Consider the following 18610-nt stretch of genomic DNA (forward strand, 5'->3'; position numbering starts at 1 on the left):
TGCTTGGGAGATGCCCATAGGCATAGACTTAGCTGGAGAAGGAAGACCCATTGAAGCTGGGTGACACCAGCCCATGGGCTGGCGTCCTGGGCTGTGATAGAGAGCAGAAGCCAGCAGAGCATCTGTCCATCTGCTTCCTGACTGCAGACTCAGTGTGACTCGCTGCTCGTGACCCTGCTGGCATGCCTCCCCATCACGATGGACTATGTCCTGAGCCAAAATCAACCCTCCCTTAGTTGCTTTTATCAGGTATTTTGTTATAGCAATGGGGAAAGTAACTGATTCACTGTTTTCTCCAACTGCTCACCCACCCAGCCACTTGAATAAGCACCTATTATGTGCCTACTATTGTTTCCAGGACTGAGATATAAAGATAAATAAGAAAGACACTATTCCTGTCTCCACAGAGCTGTGGTCCCGAGTGGAATGCAAACAGAGTGATAACAATATCACTTGATGTCAAGTACTCAATGCAGGGTACAGTGGAATGAATAAATGGAGTTCCATCAAGATTTGGTGGGACAAGCATGTGTCCCAGAGGAAAGACAATTAGCTGGAAACCCAGAGGATGAGTCAGCATGAGTTTGATGAGGGGTGGGCAGCATGCGAAGAGTTCCAGATGGCAGGTACCAAGACTGAAACAGGCAGGAAAAACTTCATGTGTTTGGAAGATGAACTTGGAAGGAGGTAGAAGTGGGTCTGGAGAGGTAGCTGAGGCTGGAAGTGGTGGGTCTGGAAGGGGTGGGTCTGGAGGGGTAGCTGAGGCTGGACCACACAGGAAGCAGCTAAGCAAGGCTGCCTTTTAATGATCTGACATTACAAAGATCTAGCACCTAGTGCAGGAAGCCACACAAGTTTCTAGCACACTGAGGTTTTGATGAGTTCCTGGTGGCTGGCAAAAGGGGAGCCAGGGAAAAACGCAAACAGGGAAAATGGGAGAATACTGAGATGGCAAGGAGAAAAATACTTAAAGGGAAAAGCAGTAAAACAGTTCACCCAGCTCAGGAAAAGGGGATTAAAGTCAACTTCCGGCTATAGGTGTAAAGAACCCCCAGAAATCACCCCAAACCACAGAATCCAGAGAAGGAATCAGAGTGCTTGAGCTCACCCAGGCTGGACGAAGGTAAGAGGCCCTTTGGTGCAGGGAGAGGGCGCGGCAACTTGGGTCCCTGCCCATCTGTTAAGAGTGTGGCGGACTCCTCCAAGCAGTCAGAGTGGTCAGTGGCCACCGCAGAACCGCGGTTTGTGTTTATGGCTTTAATTAAATCGAATTAACTGTAATATGCAGGGCTTCTGTTCACCTTACTCTACAATCCAGAATGGCCCCTGTGGGCTGCCAGGCATGACTGCGCAGAGGCCGTGTACACTGGGCTTAGGTTTTCTGTCCCCAGCAGGGCAGCCTGATCTTCCGAGGCTGAATCACAGTAGTGGAGATTGAAATGAGTTACTCACAGCAGCCACAAGACCCTGATACCTTCTCTTTGTCCTCACCTCAAAGTCTTGTCCACACTCTGGGCAAGTACAGAATGCTTTGAGGTCTTGGGCCAAAATTCTCACGAAACAGTCCTTAATCCACTTTGTGGGAATGGTGGTGGTAACTTACAGGTCTCAGACAGGAGTGCCAAAGTGACACTGACGCAGATTGCCAGGGAAGAAGTTTATTAAAAGCGTTATTAATAACACGGACAGACAGGCAACAAACAGTATGGTAGTGACTAACGGAGTTCAGTCCCCAGCACTAGGGAAGGACAGCAAGGGAGATGCTCTGCATAGAAGCCGAGGCCCGTGTGACAGAAGGAAGGTCTTCTCACACCTTCTGAGCGGGGAAACGGCTTCACAGCACAAGCCCTCAGGCAGCCAGGCTCTCTGATTCCCACACAACATGCAGGGGAGGGGTGGGGAGCGGGATATGTGTCCAGCAATCCCCACTTTGATGTAAACGCACTTTCACAGATGAAAGCTCCTGGCATCTGGAAGGAAGTCCCATGGCGACAACCTAAGCAGATTTCTCTGGCTGTGAGTCTGATATGCACTGATGATCAGCTGTAGACAGCTACAGAGAAGACGCTGAATTCCAAACTGTAACCGGGACTCTCAACATCTCAGTGTGGTGTGTGTCTGTATGGGGGTGTGGGGGTGCCATGTGTGGTGTGCCCTTGGGAGGCTGAAACAGGAGGACCAGCCAGCTTATATAACAATACCATTCAAAATAAATAAATACGTTAACGAATAAACACCAAACTTAGCCAAGGCCTTGTTGAACAAATGTGTGGTGGTCAAAGCTGGACTAGGCACCCTGAACCTTTTCTCTCAGCCATGTTTCTGTTACATTTCATGTTTCAGTTCTATAGGGACATGAGTTTCCTGCTTAAACTGAGAATTGTGGAATTTGATAGTGGTTAGGAACATAGACGCTATTCATCGAATGCCCAAGTTCAAATCTCAGCTCTAATCCTTAGTTACTGTGTGACATTTGGTGAGTTAGTTAATGTCTCTGTGCTTTGGTTTCATCTGTAGGATGGGATAGGAACAGCAGCTACTGAGGATTGTGGCAAGGTTGAGTTAATGCCTTAATCAGGCACATGGAAATGATAGCTGAGGTCATTATTCTTACTTCACTAAAGTGTAGTGAACCTAACTATATCAAGTTCTAGGGTCAGATCAGGGGCCACACTTTGGGGGGGGGGTGGCATCTGACCAGGTGACTGTCACACTTCTACAACACTTGCTCCACACATAGGGAAGTGATTTGTGTTGGCTGGTTTTACATCACCTTGGCACAAGCTAGAGTTATCTGAAAGGAGGGAACCTCAACTGAGAAAATGCCTCTATAAGATCCAGCTGTGGGGCATTTTCTTAATTGGTGATTGATGGGAGAGGAGGATCCAGCCCATTGTGAGTGGTGCCATCCTTGGGCTGGTGGTCCTGGGTTCTACAAAAAGCAGGCTGAGCAAGCCATGGTGAGCAAGCCAGTAAGCAGCCTCCTCCATGGCCTCTGCATGAGCTCCTGCCTCCAGGTTCCTGCCCTGCTTGAGTTCCTGTCCTGCTTCCTTTGATGAAAGACAGTAATGTGGAAGTGTAGTGTAAGCCAAATAACCCCTTTCCTCCCCAACTTGTTTTTTGGTCATGATTTTTCATTGCAGCAACAGAAACCCTTACTAAGATGTGGTTACATGCAAAAAATGAAGGGCACCAATGTTCTGATGTTCTAAAAATGAAAAGACAGAATTCATACTATTGATCATTTCCAAAGGAAATTTTGACCTTAGATCATTACCAGGGTACTAAAGAAGAATGACCTTGAGGTTAATGTTTTATTTTTAATGCCTTAAATAACTTTTAGATATGATCCTATTATTTGAAAGGGTGAAAACATAAAAATGGTTGCCTTTGCAAAAGAACAAGAAGCCTCAGTAGCTAGCTCTCCATGAATATCAGCACATTCGAGGTCAACGTACAGGAGTAATGGAGAGCTGGTGTTGACAATGAGCTTGTAGCTCAAAGGGTGGACAGCATGTTTGTGCCTGTGCAGACCAAGGTTGCATTCACCCCATTTCACTGCCAGCCTGGCCCCAGGAACTTTTTTCTCCTGAGTCCTGGGGAAGACCCATTACGCACTTTGCATGGAGGAGGAGGACTCACTCAGCCCCAGGCAGAGGCTGCTCAGGCTGGGGAGAAAGCTGCCAGGATGGCCTCATCTTACGCTACATTTGAGAGAGGAAGAACCTCTGGCAGTGACAGGAGGCCATCCTGTCTCAGTATGAGGCCTTCTCCCTTTATTCTTGGAAGGAAAAACCACCAGAAAAAACAACAAAGTGGAAAAGAAGCAATAGTTATTATTTTTCGCAGATTCAAGGGCAAAAAGCAATGACCTGTGATTGCTTTTGTTTCCCATGGGAAATAGATCTTTAGTCCTCACGCTGGCCTGTGGCAGTGGGAGTTACTGTGGTTGTGACTTACTATGCCCAGCAGGACTCAGGCTGGAGGAACACGTGCTGTGGACTGGCTCACAGGCTGGGAGCAGAGAAGATCTTGTGGATAGAGCAGACAGTTCTGAGGGAGATGATGCCAGAACAAAGCCATGGTGATGTCCTTAGAAACCTGCACAGCCCCAGGCTCCTTTGAAGCTCAACCCCATGGAACTCCTCTGAGATGAAGCTGTAAACAAACCCATTTTACAGGTACCAAAAACTGGTCCACAGAGGTGATACAGAAGTGAGACTTGACCACAAGTCATCTGACCCTGGGATGTGGGTCTTAGCACATAGCCCTGGCCTTGGACAGGAGCTTCTCAAAATGAAAGAAGGCAGGAAACAAGCCAGGGAATTAAGAACAGAGGTTGGCTGGAGTGCTCTGAACACTGCCTTCAACTCAAAACAATTTCTTCAAGGAAACCCAAGTCTCATTATTCTTTGTCACCAAAGCAGCTGCAGTGCCTTTCGAGGCACATCCTCAGAGTCTTCCTTCTCCACTTCCTCTTCCCCTTCCATGCTGGCAGTCTCTTGAATATCGATATGGACAAATGAGCTCAGAAAACTTCAGGGACAGCACACAGTGTCCCTCGCCCGCCCTGGCTCCCTGGCTCACAAGGTCAGAACAACAAAAGCATCCCAAGAAGGGTGACCCCTGGGGAGCTGGAGGAGGAGCAGCTTGAGCTCTTGGTCTCTAGACTCCTGTCTGATGGGGCCAGCCTGGGGAGGCTGCAGACTGTAGCGGAACACTGGGGAAGGACAGGGGTGAGGTGGAGAGTCAGTGGACCCCCACAATGAGACAGGCTCCGTTTGGAAGTTGTACCTTGAAAGCTTCATGATCCTGGAATATCGTTCAACCTTGTTTTGGAATGATCTGGAATACAGTACCTTTCACTCATTATTTTTAAAATGACAAATGTCACAAACACAATCCTTATTGTTACTGTTTTGGGGGATGTGGGCAAAGGGAGCTACTGGGCGGGAGGGATGGACTCATCCACTACAGCATTTCTGTGGCGTGCCTAGAAGAGCTTGCTTCTTTCTTGCCAGTCAGAAATACTTTTAGAATCACAGTTTTAAGGGTGTGTGGAGTCCTTAGTTTAGAAATGATCTTATTTTTAGGACACGAGAGATCATTTCGTTTCAGATGAAAAATCTCAACACAAAAATTTAATTTTCTCTTCCCAGGCTGCAACAGCAAAGCAGGACTCTTTTCTCTGGCTTTATTCAGGCTCTGCCTGTGGGTCTGAGGAAAAGGCCACTGGTGCTGGGAAGCAGAGCAACATTCTAGGAAGAAGGAAGGCTTGGGAGGGCTGCAGACTGTGCTTGGAAATGAAAAGTGCGATTATTTGGAGACAAGAGGAAACGCTCACTGCCCAGCACTGTCACCAGCTGCATTTCTAAAGAAATAAACAACCTCAGGAGCTTAATAAAGGTAAATAAACTACGCTGCGTTCTAGTGTTCGGTTTCTGTCTACAGCGTCTCCTTAAGCTCTTCTCCAGCTGAGGACAGATCAGACGGGTTTAGATTACATAACGTGGCTGGGGAGACACTGAGGCACAGAGAGTCAACTCCATGCTGCTGAGAAGGCCCCCAGAGTCGCCTGCCACTATCCAGGGACGGCCCATGGTGTCGCCCTGGGCCTCCTCTTCCACAGCTCCTCATTTGGAGACAAGACTCTGCGGTGGCCCATCTCTACGTCCCGGGTCCACGTCCCCTCCGGTGAAACCAAAGGTCCAGACTTCTGCGCCTCTCTCGAGGCGACGCCGTCGGGCCCGGCCCCGGCCGGTCTGTGCACTCGGCTCCGGCTGGGCGGCCGAGCCGCGCCGCGCCAGGCTCGCGGGGGTCAAGTGCAGGTTGCGGCGCAGGAAGGCGGCGGGGGAGGGGCGGCGGGCTGCGCACCCGCCGGTGGCGTCCTTGCGGAGCTCCGCGCGGAATGTGGGGCGGGTTCCACCCGTGCGGTATGTCTGGATAAACATCGTTAGCCTGGGGCGGCACGCCGGGCTCTGCTAATTGCGCTTCAGCAGGCTGGAGGGGACTGGAGGGGAGACCTTGGCCACTGGCGGCTCGGTGACATTCCCAGGCTCCCCACCTCCCTTGCTATACCCAGAGAAGCGGCTCTCTCCTGAGGGTCGCGCGCTGGTTTCTTCCCGCGCCTCACTTGTCACGTATCTTTGGCTCAAGAGTAAATTCACTACTCACCTGGACTAGGCCTAAAGGTGGCTTCACGGTGATGAGGTTAACTCAATTTGCCTGTGCAGCAGCAGAAAGTGGAATCCTGCCCCTTGGGCAGCCGGCAAGCCAGGACAGGTGGGGGCCTGCATGTGGTCTGCAGCGAGCTCCCACTGGTCTGTGCCCGTAACCCGTAACCTGCTTTCAGGTGTGTCCTCCTCTGTGCGGCTTTGCAGGGCCACAGTGCCTCAGCGCACATTCCTGCTCTTCCTTCCATCATTTTTCTCAGAGCACAAACCTCATGCAGAACCTTCCCAAACTCACAACCTTTAAAGGGTCATCTTCAGCATCCTTGAAGTCTAGAATGCTTCACCTCTCAGGAAGGGTGTTGGGGCCCTTGCTCTCGGGTCTGTATTTTGAGGCCGGTTACACAAATGACAAAGATAAAAGCCTCTTGGAGCCATGGCAGTTTTGACTTTAAACATGAGGCGAGTTAACAAGGAAAGCAACAATAAATTCCGCCTAGGGCATGACCCAGCACTAAATTGTCTCTTACAGTGTCCAGATTTCTGGCCAAGTTGTCAAATTGATGCCCCTCTTCTCCAGGGGCCTCCTCAATCCTCTTTCAGACTGAGTTGTTTTCCTTGGTTCCCTTTTATTTGGCTGCCAAGTTGTCACTGCACGGCTTTCCCCCCCATTTTCTGACTCTCTTTTCCAAGTTCCTTCGGCATGACCAGAATAACACACCCACCACTTTGCTCCTCGATAAATTCCTCTAGCTGCTTCCCTAGTACAAACTTTGAAACCAGCTCCATCTTAGAACATTTTGTTCATTGCGCCCTCACCCCCCACATACGCTGGCGAAGGACGGAGGCTTGGTTTTAGCTCCACATAAGAGCTGTTGGAGCAAATGTGTGTTGTTCTTTCAGCTCCCACCACCACACAAGGCCATCCTGCATCCTGTATAAGAACAGCAGCCTATAGAATGGGAAAAGATTTTCTCCAACTCCACATCTGACAGAGAGCTAATATCCAAAATATATAAAGAACTCAAGAAACTAGACATCAACAAACCAGATAATCTCATTAAAAATGGGATACAGATATAAACAAAGAATTCCCCACAGAGGACTCTCAAATGGCTGAGAAACACTTAAAGAAATGTTCAACATCCTTAGCCATCAGGGAAATGCAAATCAAAACGACTCTGAGATTACATCTTACACCTGCCAGAATGGCTAAGATCAAAAACACAAGTGGCAGCTCATGCTGGAGGGGATGTGTAGCAAGGGGAACACTCATCCATTGTTGATGGAAGTGCAAACTTGTACAGCCATTTTGGAAATCAATATGGTGGTTTCTCAGAAAATTGGGAATTAATCTACCTCAAGACCCAGCTATACCACTCCTGGGCATATACCCAAAGGATGCTCCATCATACCACAAGGACACTTGCTCAACTATGCTCATAGCAGATTTATTCATAATAGCCAGAACCTGGAGACAACCTAGATACCCCTCAACTGAAGAATGGATAAAGAAAGTGTGGTACATTTACACAGTACATTAACCCAGCTGTTAAAAAAATAACATCATGAAATTTTCGGGACAATGGATGAAATCTGAAAAAAATCATCCTAAGTGAGGTAACCCAGACCCAGAAAGACAAACATGGTATGTACTCACTTACAAACAGATATTAGCTATAAAATAAAGGATAACTATGCTACAATCCACAGACCTAGAGAGGCTAAGTAACAAGGAGGGCTCAAGAGGTGTGTGTGTGTGTGTGTGTGTGTGTGTGTGTGTGTGTGTGTGTGTGTGTGTGAATCTCACTGTTGAGGGAAAATTGAGTAGATGTTGAGGGTAGGGGATGGGAACAGGAGGGATCAGGTTGGGGTGAGGAAGTACTGGGAAAGATAGCTGGAATGGGGGGCATTTCGGGCTGAGGTAGAAACCTAGTACAATGGAAGTTCCCAGGAATCTATGAGGTGACCCTAGTGAAGATTCCTATCAATAAGGGGTACAGAGCCTGAACTAGTCCAGCTTGAGACCCATGTCACAAGAGGGAACCCATGCCTAACACTACCTGGAGGGCCAGAACCCAGAGGCTGGATGGCCCAGAGACCTAGGATAGAACCAAACATGACTGGAAAAAAAATTAATGAAATGATCCCTAATGATATTCTGCTATACTTGTAGATAGGGAGCCTACATAATCATCATCAGAGAGGCTTCATCCAGCAAATAATGGGAGCAGATGCAGAGACTCACAGCCAGACATTAGGTGGAGCTTGGGGAATCTGCTGAAGAGCGGGAGGAAGGATTGGAGGAACCAGAGGGGTCAAGGACACCACAAGAAAATCCACAAAACAACTAACCTGGGCTCATAGGGGCTCACAGAGACTGAACCAACAGTCAGGGAGCCTTCACGGGACTTACCTAGGCCCCCTGCCTATGTGTTATGGTTGTGTAGCTTGGTCCTCTTGTGGGACTCCTAGTTCCTCCTACTGGGTCGCCTTGTCCAGCCTTGGTATGGGTGTATGTGCCTAGTCTTATTGCATCTTATTGTGCCATGTTTGGTTGATATCCCTGGGAGGCCTGCCTTTTCCTGAAGGGAAATGAAAGAGGAGTGTATCTGGGGGAAGGGGAGAACTGGGAGGAGAAGAGGGAAGGGAAACTGTGGTCAGGATGTAATATATGAGAGAGGAAGAAATAAGTAAGTAAATAAGTAAATAAATAAATAACATCCCCTAAAGATCACTTTACCTGCACTGGGGATGAGCAGAGCTAGCCAGAGTTCACCCAGAGTACCTGAGTAAATAGTCCAGAGGGGTCATACTGTGTTGGACTAATGGGCTGACCAGGGTGCCAAAGCTGTCCAAAGATTCTTCTGGCTGTACGATTACCAATTACTTTCTTTCACAGGCCATGGGTAAGCAGTGTTGGCTTTGGAGCTTGGAAGCCCTTCTTCAGACAATTCCCAAACGAGGCCACGTGGTGCACTGTGCTGTCTTACCAGTCTGTCAGAATCAGGAGAGAATCACGATGCTGGTACACACACGCCACACTATGTCCCTGTTGATATCCTGGGAAATGCAGGCGATCAGATTGCTCTCCTCATTCAGCACTGAGGAAGTGGTCCTCTCTAGGCCAAGGATTCGCCCCTCAAAGAGCTGATTCTAACTGCCCACTGGACAATGCAGATCACAGGAAACAAGAAATGAGAAGGTAATAAGGGCGTTCCCAAGGATGTGGAGTTCTCAAAGCACGACTTTATCCTTTCGTATTTGTGATTTTCATAATGACAACAACAGCGAGAAGGACATGACTGCCAGGTATGGGTAATTACAGCCTGCCAAGCCTTACGCTCTACCCTCTCACACAGGATCTCATTTAACTCTTTCCAGGTTTCAGTGCGTCTTAAATGGGAATCACAGTTTTATAGATGGTGAAATGAAGTCCAAGAGGTTATATGACTTTTCCAAGGTGACTTTTGAGAACCACTTTTGCCCCACACTTTTCTGCCATCTGTGTGATGTCACACTGGAAAGTTATTAGTGAAGAAATGAGCTTGGGGGTTGAGGAGCTGGCAGATCACTTAAGAGCACTTGCCATTTCAGTGGACCTGAGTTAAGTTCCCAGAACCCACACTGAGCAGCTCACAAGCCCCAGTAACTCCAAGGCGTCTGATGCCCTCATCTGGGCTCCAGGGGCACACACACATTTGTACATGCACACACATAAAGAAAAATAAATACGATTTTAAGAAAAGTGAAATTAGGGTAATTATCATTAACCATGGCTGTATAACTTTCTCATCATCCTGAAAGACAAAAGCATAGTATTACCCCCAGTTGTGAGCTGAACCGGCAAAGGTCTCAGGATCATGTGGCTGGCATTGAAGAGCGTTCTATTCACTCCTTGGCCTGATTGTGACATCGTGAGCCCCCTTGTCCCCCACCCGCTGCCTGTGTCCTTTGTGTGCACACATGTGAATAACACATACGCACTTGAGTAAGCAGCCAGCCAGAAGTGCCAGCTTCCTTCGTATTGTCAAGTGGCTACAGTTGCCCCTGGGAATGGCAAGAACAGGGCAGGCTGGAGATTTTGGACACAGGAGGATTGTGCCTGAAGGACAGGGGAGGGGGACATGAAGGGACACCGACTTCGCAGATGGTAGACATAGAAGCTGCACAGGGAGAGGAATGTGTCTGGCTGACCCAGGGTCCAGGCTAAGGTCTGTAGGTTCGCCTGACCTCGGTCTATTCATCTTTGACCCTACCCTTAGCCCGTGTCTGGCACAAAGCCTGGCAAATAAATGTCCAGTAAATGCCAAGGTGAATTGAGGAGCTGAGCTTCCTTACTCAGCCCGAGACTCCCTCTTTTTGTGCTCTCTCTCTCTCTCTCTCTCTCTCTCTCTCTCTCTCTCTCTCTCTCTCTCTCCTCTCTCTCCCCCTCTCTCCCCCCTCTCTCCCTTCCTCTCTCCCTCCCCTCTCCCTCCCTCTTTTCCCCCTCTCTCCCTCCCCCTCTCTCCCTCTCTCCTCCTCTCCCTCCCCCTCTCTCCCCTCCCCCTCCCATCACTGCTGTGTGTCTTGCCTCTTCTCTGTGTCCTGCTTGTTTGTCTCCCTGGCCATGATGGGGAGACAATGTGTAATGCTTCACCAGCCTCTGATCTAGGCACTGTCCTTGCATCCCTTATTTAACTCACTATGAAGACAGCTTGTCCATGGTCATTGGTCAAGGAACTCGGATCTTAGGTGTTCGAAGTCATTGAGAATTTGGGATTTAACCCTCCTTTAATCCCAGGTGGTCTAGTTTCAGTGTGCACCTTAAACATTGACACAGCACAGCCTTTTAGAAACAGTTAACTGAATGTGGCTCCAGCTGCCCCAGGCCACACTGCCACATCCTTGATATCAGACAAGTCAAGGTCAATACTTCTAGTCTTAACCCGTTCTGAGATATACAAAATTTCCACTTTTCTCCCCATTCACCTCCCCTTCCTCTGTTTTTCCCTTCACTCCCTCTTTCTCTCTCCTCCCTTCTCTTTCTAGGAATTTTAATCCTTCCTCTTGATGACTGGGGAACAGGACCGAGTCTGAGTGACAAACCGTGCTCTTCTGAGAGTCCCGTTGAGACCAGAGTGCAGCTCTAGGCCCTGAACCTTAAGAAATGAGTTTGTGGTCATAAGTCCTATGCAAGCTTCCCCTTGGTGCATAGTCAGGGTACACAGCCCTAGAGGAGCGTTCACCCACTCTCCTGTTGACCAGCCAGAGTCTTCCAGAAGTCCAGAGGGACTGAATCCGGCTCTACTCTCCAAGTAGCAGAGTTAGCTCAGGCACACTGCTGGTGTGATTACAAGGATTTGACTGTCCTTCAAAAATGGAAACAGAAAGTGGCCACAGATGAAATGCTGGTCTCCTGGACACAAGTTAGTTCACCAATCAGCTGTATTAAATGTGACCATGAACTCCATGCACTTCACAGCACAGCCAGATTTGAACTTTCTGCACTTGCCTGCGAGCATCTTTACAAACCAGGCCTCCTGGTGATGTTAGCCCGTCAGACAGTTGGAGGATTTGAGGTCATTGTTTTGAAGCAGAAACAAATAGAGGAGAAGGCTATGGAGTAGAACAGCAACTCAGTGACCCAGGGAAAGGGATGTGTCATTCAGACAGGTCTCACCATGTAGCCCAGGCTGGCCTCAGACTCACAATCCTCTTGTCTCCGATCAAAGTGAGAGGACATATTGCAATGATTAACCATTCCAATTCAATGTGTTGATTAGCAAGCTGAGGACATGACTTCATATAGCCTTTAAAGTCATGGTCCGTGTGAATTAGCTGAAGGGATGGGGCATGGGCGGCCTCATTTACACAGAGCAGAAACTATTCCTGGAATCCTCAAGGCCCATATGACACAGTATTTGGGCCACCTCCTTAGTGCTAGGAAGTCAGTAAGTCTTGTGTTTCTGCCCATTCTAGAAGTAAATACAATACCTTGTATGTCACTTTAAGCCTGTGGTCTCACTTGCCCTTCACTGTAGCTCCAATACGTAGGTGGGTCACAATCTCTGTTACATCCATTCTGTAGACAAAAGAAGTCTTCAGAGCGAAGGGCTCTGTTCCAGCATCAGAATAGTTAATTCTGTGAGGTGAGCTTGGATCAGGGTGAATCCAACCCCACCACATCCATGCAACAAGGACTTTCCAGTTGGGTTTGTGTGCTGAATGTACAATGTGTCTGAGAATGACGGGGACCCTGCTAACATCTGAATATTGGGGTGAAGAGGTAACAGTGGGCTGGTTCCCTCACACCTGGAAATGATATTCTGCTGGCTCCCTGAAGCTCCCATGAGATGATAAAGGTTGAACTGTGAGCACAAGGCCGGTGGGAGCTTGAGAACCGACTGAGAGGAGAGCTCAGGTCTGCTCACTCCCACCATCTCGTTCATTTAATTTGTCGCCATCGCTGTCTCTAAGTGAGGATAAGAACGGTGATTCATGACTTGCTAAAGACTGTGGCGGCGGAAACTACCCTTATACAAACACCGCTGATGTGGAATTGCTGTAGAAAACCAATGATTCAAAACTGACTTTTATTGTGCTTTCAAACTGAGTGTATTGTCACGCCCCATAGCTTTTCTTCCCCCCATTGGAGTGCTTCTTCCCTTCTCTCCTCCCCTTCCTCCTTTCCTCTCCCCCTTTCCCCTTTTTCCTTTATTGGAAGACTCAAATCTTAGTTGGAAAGTATAGGTTGAACACCCCTAACCTCAACTCTGAAATCTAAACAGGACACATTCTGGAGCTTTGTGAGTACTACAGTGACCCCACAGGCGGAAGGAGCCACACTCGAACTCATGCACAACTCACAGTCGAGGCACAGGTGTATTCAAACATTGTATAACATCTACACGCAATGAGAGCTGAATATGTAAGGTGTATAGGAAACAAAGCTAGTTTTGTGCTTAAATTCTAGCCCTAGATATCTCATTATGTGTAAATAATATTCTTAAAACAATTCTAATCCAAAGCATTTCAGGTAAGGGATACTCAAAAACCCACAGAATCACCATGCCAACATCATCACCTAAGTGTGTTTTCATTTTTCTTATAGCAAATAGTTGATTTTTGTTTGTTTTTTGAGACAGAGTCTAACTGTGTAGCCTGGTTAAACTAGAACTCACTATGTATGACAGGCTGACCTCAGATTCATAGTGGCCGATCTGCCTCTTCGTCCTGAGTGAGTGCTGGGATTAAAAGCATGCACCACCCCACCTGGCCTTTGAATAGTTTTAAGAAGGAATTTCTTTATCATTAAAATAGTTTCACTAAAAAATACAAACCTACTTTAAATTTTTTTGAATAGCCCTTTATAGTACTGCAGTGCATTATATTTAAAATATAGTTAAATGGAGCTGGTATATCTGCATTTATTTTTATGATTTTCTAAGAGTCTCCTTTTCTCCAGGTATTTATGTAGGCTTCATTTATTTTTTAAATATTTAATAGCGGTATGTTTTTGTTGAATTGAATACCATAACAGGCATAATTAGCCTCCTCCTTGTAGATTTTGCACTCCCTATCACCCACATGCACGTTTAGTGAGCAAGGTTGCTCATCTTTCAAGCTTGTTCAGATCCTCTTCAGAAAATTTCAGACAGAAATATGAGTCATTTTAGACCTTTTGGAAGGCTAGCTTGTTTATTTTATTAACATTTAAAACTTCTCTCATTTTTAACCAGAAGTTCATTTTAGGAATTCTTTTCTTTTTTATTGCTCTTTTTTTCTCCCTCCTCCTCCCCCTCCCCCTTCTCCTCTTCCTCCTCCTTCTCCTTCTCCTCCTTCCCCTTCTTCTTCTCCTTCTCCTTCGTCTCCTTTCTCTTCTTCTTGAGAAAGGTTTCTAGGATGGGATAGCTGGAAACATATTAAAGTGTTAGATTTTCACAGTAGCAACACCAACATAAAACAAACCCCACAGCCCAACAACAAAAGCTTCATGAGAGACTCTTGTCCCGTGACACAACATTACGTAGCCACCAATAAGAATGCAGTGAAGTTCTGCCAGGTAAGTGGAAGGGATTTCACATGGTTGTTAATGGAGACAATCTGCAAGCAGTTGTGTGTAATGTATGATACCATTCCATTTTTTGAAAACAGGTAAGACCAAATGAAACAGAAACAAACCCCAACTCTGTAAAACATAGACGACAACCCAAATGGAAGGGCTAGTATATGCCCAAGTCAGGAAGTGTGTTTGTTAAGAAACTGGGTACCCTGATTTGTGTGTTTGTTTATTGGCCTGTTTGTTTTCTAAAGAGAGAGATAAAGAAGGCATGGAGTTAGATATCTGGGGGGATGGAGAGGATCTGGGAGGAGATGAGGGGTGAGAATCGTGAGCAGAATATACTATATGAAAAAAATTTCAATAAAAAAAAGAAAAATTGGGTATCCAAATGATAGTATTCTTGGTAGGAAAATTGATCCTTTTCCTACAGATTGTGATAACAAACATTTAAAAAAACGTGGTCAGAAGATGTGAGTACAAAGTTCAAAGGAGATGCTTGGTTATAATGGACAGAAGCAAAGTTGTGCCGTGATTCCACTTGAGATTCGCATGCCTTTCAAAGCCCCTTCCTCCCACTTCAGAGGCTCTGTCTCCTCCCACCCCTGCTTCCTCACAGTATGGAAGATGAGTCACTAGACCTTCCCTGGCTTCTCAGCTCTCACTGTGGCCACTACCTACCTCTCCAATTGACTGACCAAACACAGACTTCTCAAAATAACACTGTCAAGTGGTAGAGTATCACTGAATTGTGGCAAACCAAAACAGCCAGTTTAGAATGAGACTCCAGTACATGATTAGGAGACAAACTCGGGTAAAGACAATGTGGATGGCTGTCCAGCGTATGTACTGCCTGCACTGGGTATGCTTCCCCAGATCAGATGCTCCAAATGTAAACACCAAGCCTATTGTTTTCTGCTTCTTCAAATGGGGGAAGACTCTGATTCACTGCATTAAGGAAAGGAGTCTGCCTTGAGTAATTCTTTTCATTAGGAGGTTCTGTGGCCTTGTCTATGAGGGACTGTCTTGATTGTTAATAGATGTAGGAGGGTCCAGCCTCTTGGGGACAGCACCATGTTTTGGGCAGGTGCTCCTGGCCTGTACAGGAGAGCTAGTGAAGTATGAGCTGGCAAGCAAGGCATCAGGCATCCTTTCTCCATGGTTCTTGGCTGAACTTCTTCAGCTCCCTGATCAGGGGTGACACATGGAATAGCAAACAGACCTGCCTTCAAGTCCCTGATTGAGTTCCTGCCCTGACGTCCCCTAGTGATGGACTGTAAGCTGAAATAAACCCACACCTTATCAAAGGTGCTTTGGGTCGGTGTTTTGTCTCACAGCTACAGAATGAAAAGAAAGCCAAACCATCCACCACTTCCTGAACCACAATTAAAACATGTAAAACATTGGCATTTAAGTGACAGCGATCAAATGCTTAAATAAAAAGATGCTTAGACATCCCTTACTGACCACTACGAAGCAGTGGGTGTGGCCAACACCTGCTTGTAGTAAGGTCGCATGCTTCTCTTGGCGTTCAGAGATTCCGGACACACGAGATCTCGCGGAGTCTGCGCTGTTGGTGTATCTTCTGTCTTTCACTTTTTCTTATTTATGTTGCCCAAGGTTGTGGTTATGATTATTTCTGAAAGCTACAAAAATCTTTCAAGGCAGCCACACCCACATTTGTCAGTCCTGGGTTGTGTCACGTAAAGAGTATGTACAGCTTGGTAACCATTGGAATTAAAGCAGCTGCTATCAACACGTTCCCTGATGCCATTAGGATTAGGGAGGTGTTTGGCTGGACTCCATCACGTCAGTGCTTGAGCTGGCCTGAGCTGGTGCCTGACTAAATCTGGATTTTCAACGGGCTTGGACAGAGTGAAGTGGCAGTTCTTATTCTGTCCTCTGGGAAACCAGAGGCAGGAAACACACCACGCAATGTCTTATTAGCAAAGGACAAGACCACTTGGTGGCAATTAATCTAATCCTTATGGCTAAAAAGAGGTGTCGGCCAAGTTGTCCGGGCCTGCTTGCTTCTTCTGGAGGAAACGTTATCTGGATTTGGCTTTTTATCATTTTCTATATTAAATCCAGCTTTACAATTCTGTGTGTGACATGCTTTAAACACATTGCCTCATACCGTGAGCCTAATTCCAAGTGAGCACAGCATCAAGGCCGAGGCTGCAGGATATTGCTTATCTGTGTGTTCACAAACAGTCCAGCTCCTTGACTCAGGGCTACATTTGCCGGATCCCTAAACACATTACTATTCAAATAACAGCCGTCATTAAAAAAAAAAAATCTCCTCAAACAATTCATACAGGTGTTATTCAAACAAAACTCTTCTTAGCTTTTCTTTTTTTGTTTAATCTAGAGTAAGTTATTTGGAGAGAAAGAAGACTTAAAATACTTTCCTTCTGCATCTATCTTTGAAATCCTTGTGTGCTCATCTGTGGGTTCTGGGTCTGACTCCAGAGGTGCATAACCAGGATGGGCGCTGCCCCCAGGCTGAGGACCCCTCCACGGGGATGGGCGCTGCCCCGGGCCTGTGGACCCCTCCACGGGGATGGGCGCTGTCCCGGGCCTGTGGACCCCTCCACGGGGATGGGCGCTGTCCCGGGCCTGTGGACCCCTCCACGGGGATGGGCGCTGTCCCGGGCCTGTGGACCCCTCCACGGGGATAGGCGCTGTCCCGGGCCTGTGGACCCCTCCACGGGGATGGGCGCTGTCCCGGGCCTGTGGACCCCTCCACGGGGATAGGCGCTGCCCCGGGCCTGTGGACCCCTCCACGGGGGTGGGCGCTGCCCCGGGCCTGTGGACCCCTCCACGGGGGTGGGCACTGCCCCCAGGCTGAGGGCCCCTCCACGGGGGTAGGTACTGCTCCAGGGTTTTGGACCCGTCCTCAGGGACAGACACCCCAGTCTTCAGCTAGGTGCAGCCACAGCACTTAATAAATACTGGACAACACAGATCCAAACCGCAACTCTGAGTTTTGCTGACAGAGATTTCCCCATCAACAAAGAAGTAAGCCAGGAGGTTCCCAGGTGACCAACTGTCCCAGCTTAACTGGGGTGGAGAGCTTTCCAGGACACGGGACTTTAGCACTCAGTCCCTTTTGGGGTCTAGATTGACACCACATGGAGCAGGGTGGTAACTGGACGCCTCCTCTTCTTGTATTCCTTGTATTTGGTGTACTAACCTGGTGTACTTAACCAGGCTTTCGAAGTCTGGCTGAGACGTCACTCTTGTGTCATCTGCCTGGACTGCATCATCCAGTGCCAACAGACAGGTTCTTGGCAGCTGGGACTGGCCTGTGACTCTTTCTCTGCACCCCAAAACCCCAAGGGCTCTGGAAGCTGGAAAGAGCATATGCCACTTACTTGTCTGCCAAATCCAGCCTTTCAGACAATAAAGCCACTAACCCCCCCCCTCCCTCCCTCCCTCCCTCCCTCCCTCCCTCCCTCCCTCCCTCCCTTCCTCTCCCCTCCCTCCCCCTCCCTCCCTCCCTCCCTCCACCACTCCTTCTTTCCTCCCTCCCTCCCCCTCCCTCCCTCCCTCCTCCCTCCACCCCTCCCTCCACCACTTCTTCTTTCCTCCCTCCCTCCCCCTCCCTTCCTCCCTCCTCCCTCCACCCCTCCCTTCACCACTCCTTCTTTCCTCCCTCCCTCCCCCTTCCTCCCTCCCTCCTCCCTCCACCCCTCCCTCCACCACTTCTTCTTTCCTCTCTCCCTCCTTCCTTCCTGCTAGAGATTGAACTTAGGACCTTGTGCATGCTAGACAAATATTCACTCCACCACTCTATTACTGAGCTATATCCCTGTCTCCTCCCTGCTGTGTGTGTGTGTGTGTGTGTGTGTGTGTGTGTGTGTGTGTTTTGCATGTTCCTATGTGTTCATATGAACATAGGGACCAGAGCTTCACTTCCCAACCATTTCCTGCCATATTCGTTGAGACAGGGACTCTCACCAAACCTGGGGCTCATCAATTAGGCTAGACAGGCTGGCCAGCAAGTCCCAGCAGTCCTCCAGCTCCCCAGCACTGGGATTAAAGCTTTTACTAATGAGCCTAGGGGACGGGTGTGTGTGTGTGTGTGTGTGTGTGTGTGTGTGTGTGTGTGTGTGTGTGTAATTTGGGCTTGAAGCTTGCACAGCAAGTGCTTGACCTACTGACCCATTTCCCCACCCTCTCCCAGGCTCTTTTTACTTTTAATTCATCTCGCACATTCATGCTACAGGAAGATATTCATGTGTTGATGACAAAAACCTGCTTGGAGTCTGCTGTGACTGTTGCTGGCCTGTGCATCACCTTATGGAGTCCGAACAAATTACCTGACAGTGCTTCCAGGCGCGTCCACTGGGGGAGAGTGAACCTGGTTCTCGCTCTGCAGAGGTCTGTTTCCTGC

At 48.1% G+C, this 18610-nt stretch overlaps 1 long non-coding RNA gene across 1 annotated transcript; it reads right to left on the reverse strand.

The window, feature by feature from the left end:
• Window positions 1–346: 346 nt before the first annotated feature.
• LOC143269518 (uncharacterized) lies at window positions 347–10056 on the reverse strand. The gene is made up of 3 exons (XR_013045968.1): window positions 9996–10056; window positions 8914–9167; window positions 347–4845 (listed from the first exon to the last, which is right to left on the reverse strand). It is a non-coding gene; the product is annotated as an uncharacterized LOC143269518 (long non-coding RNA).
• Window positions 10057–18610: the final 8554 nt, after the last annotated feature.

The sequence above is a fragment of the Peromyscus maniculatus genome, chromosome 19 (genome assembly GCF_049852395.1).
Source record: "Peromyscus maniculatus bairdii isolate BWxNUB_F1_BW_parent chromosome 19, HU_Pman_BW_mat_3.1, whole genome shotgun sequence".
Classification (NCBI taxonomy): domain Eukaryota; kingdom Metazoa; phylum Chordata; class Mammalia; order Rodentia; family Cricetidae; genus Peromyscus; species Peromyscus maniculatus.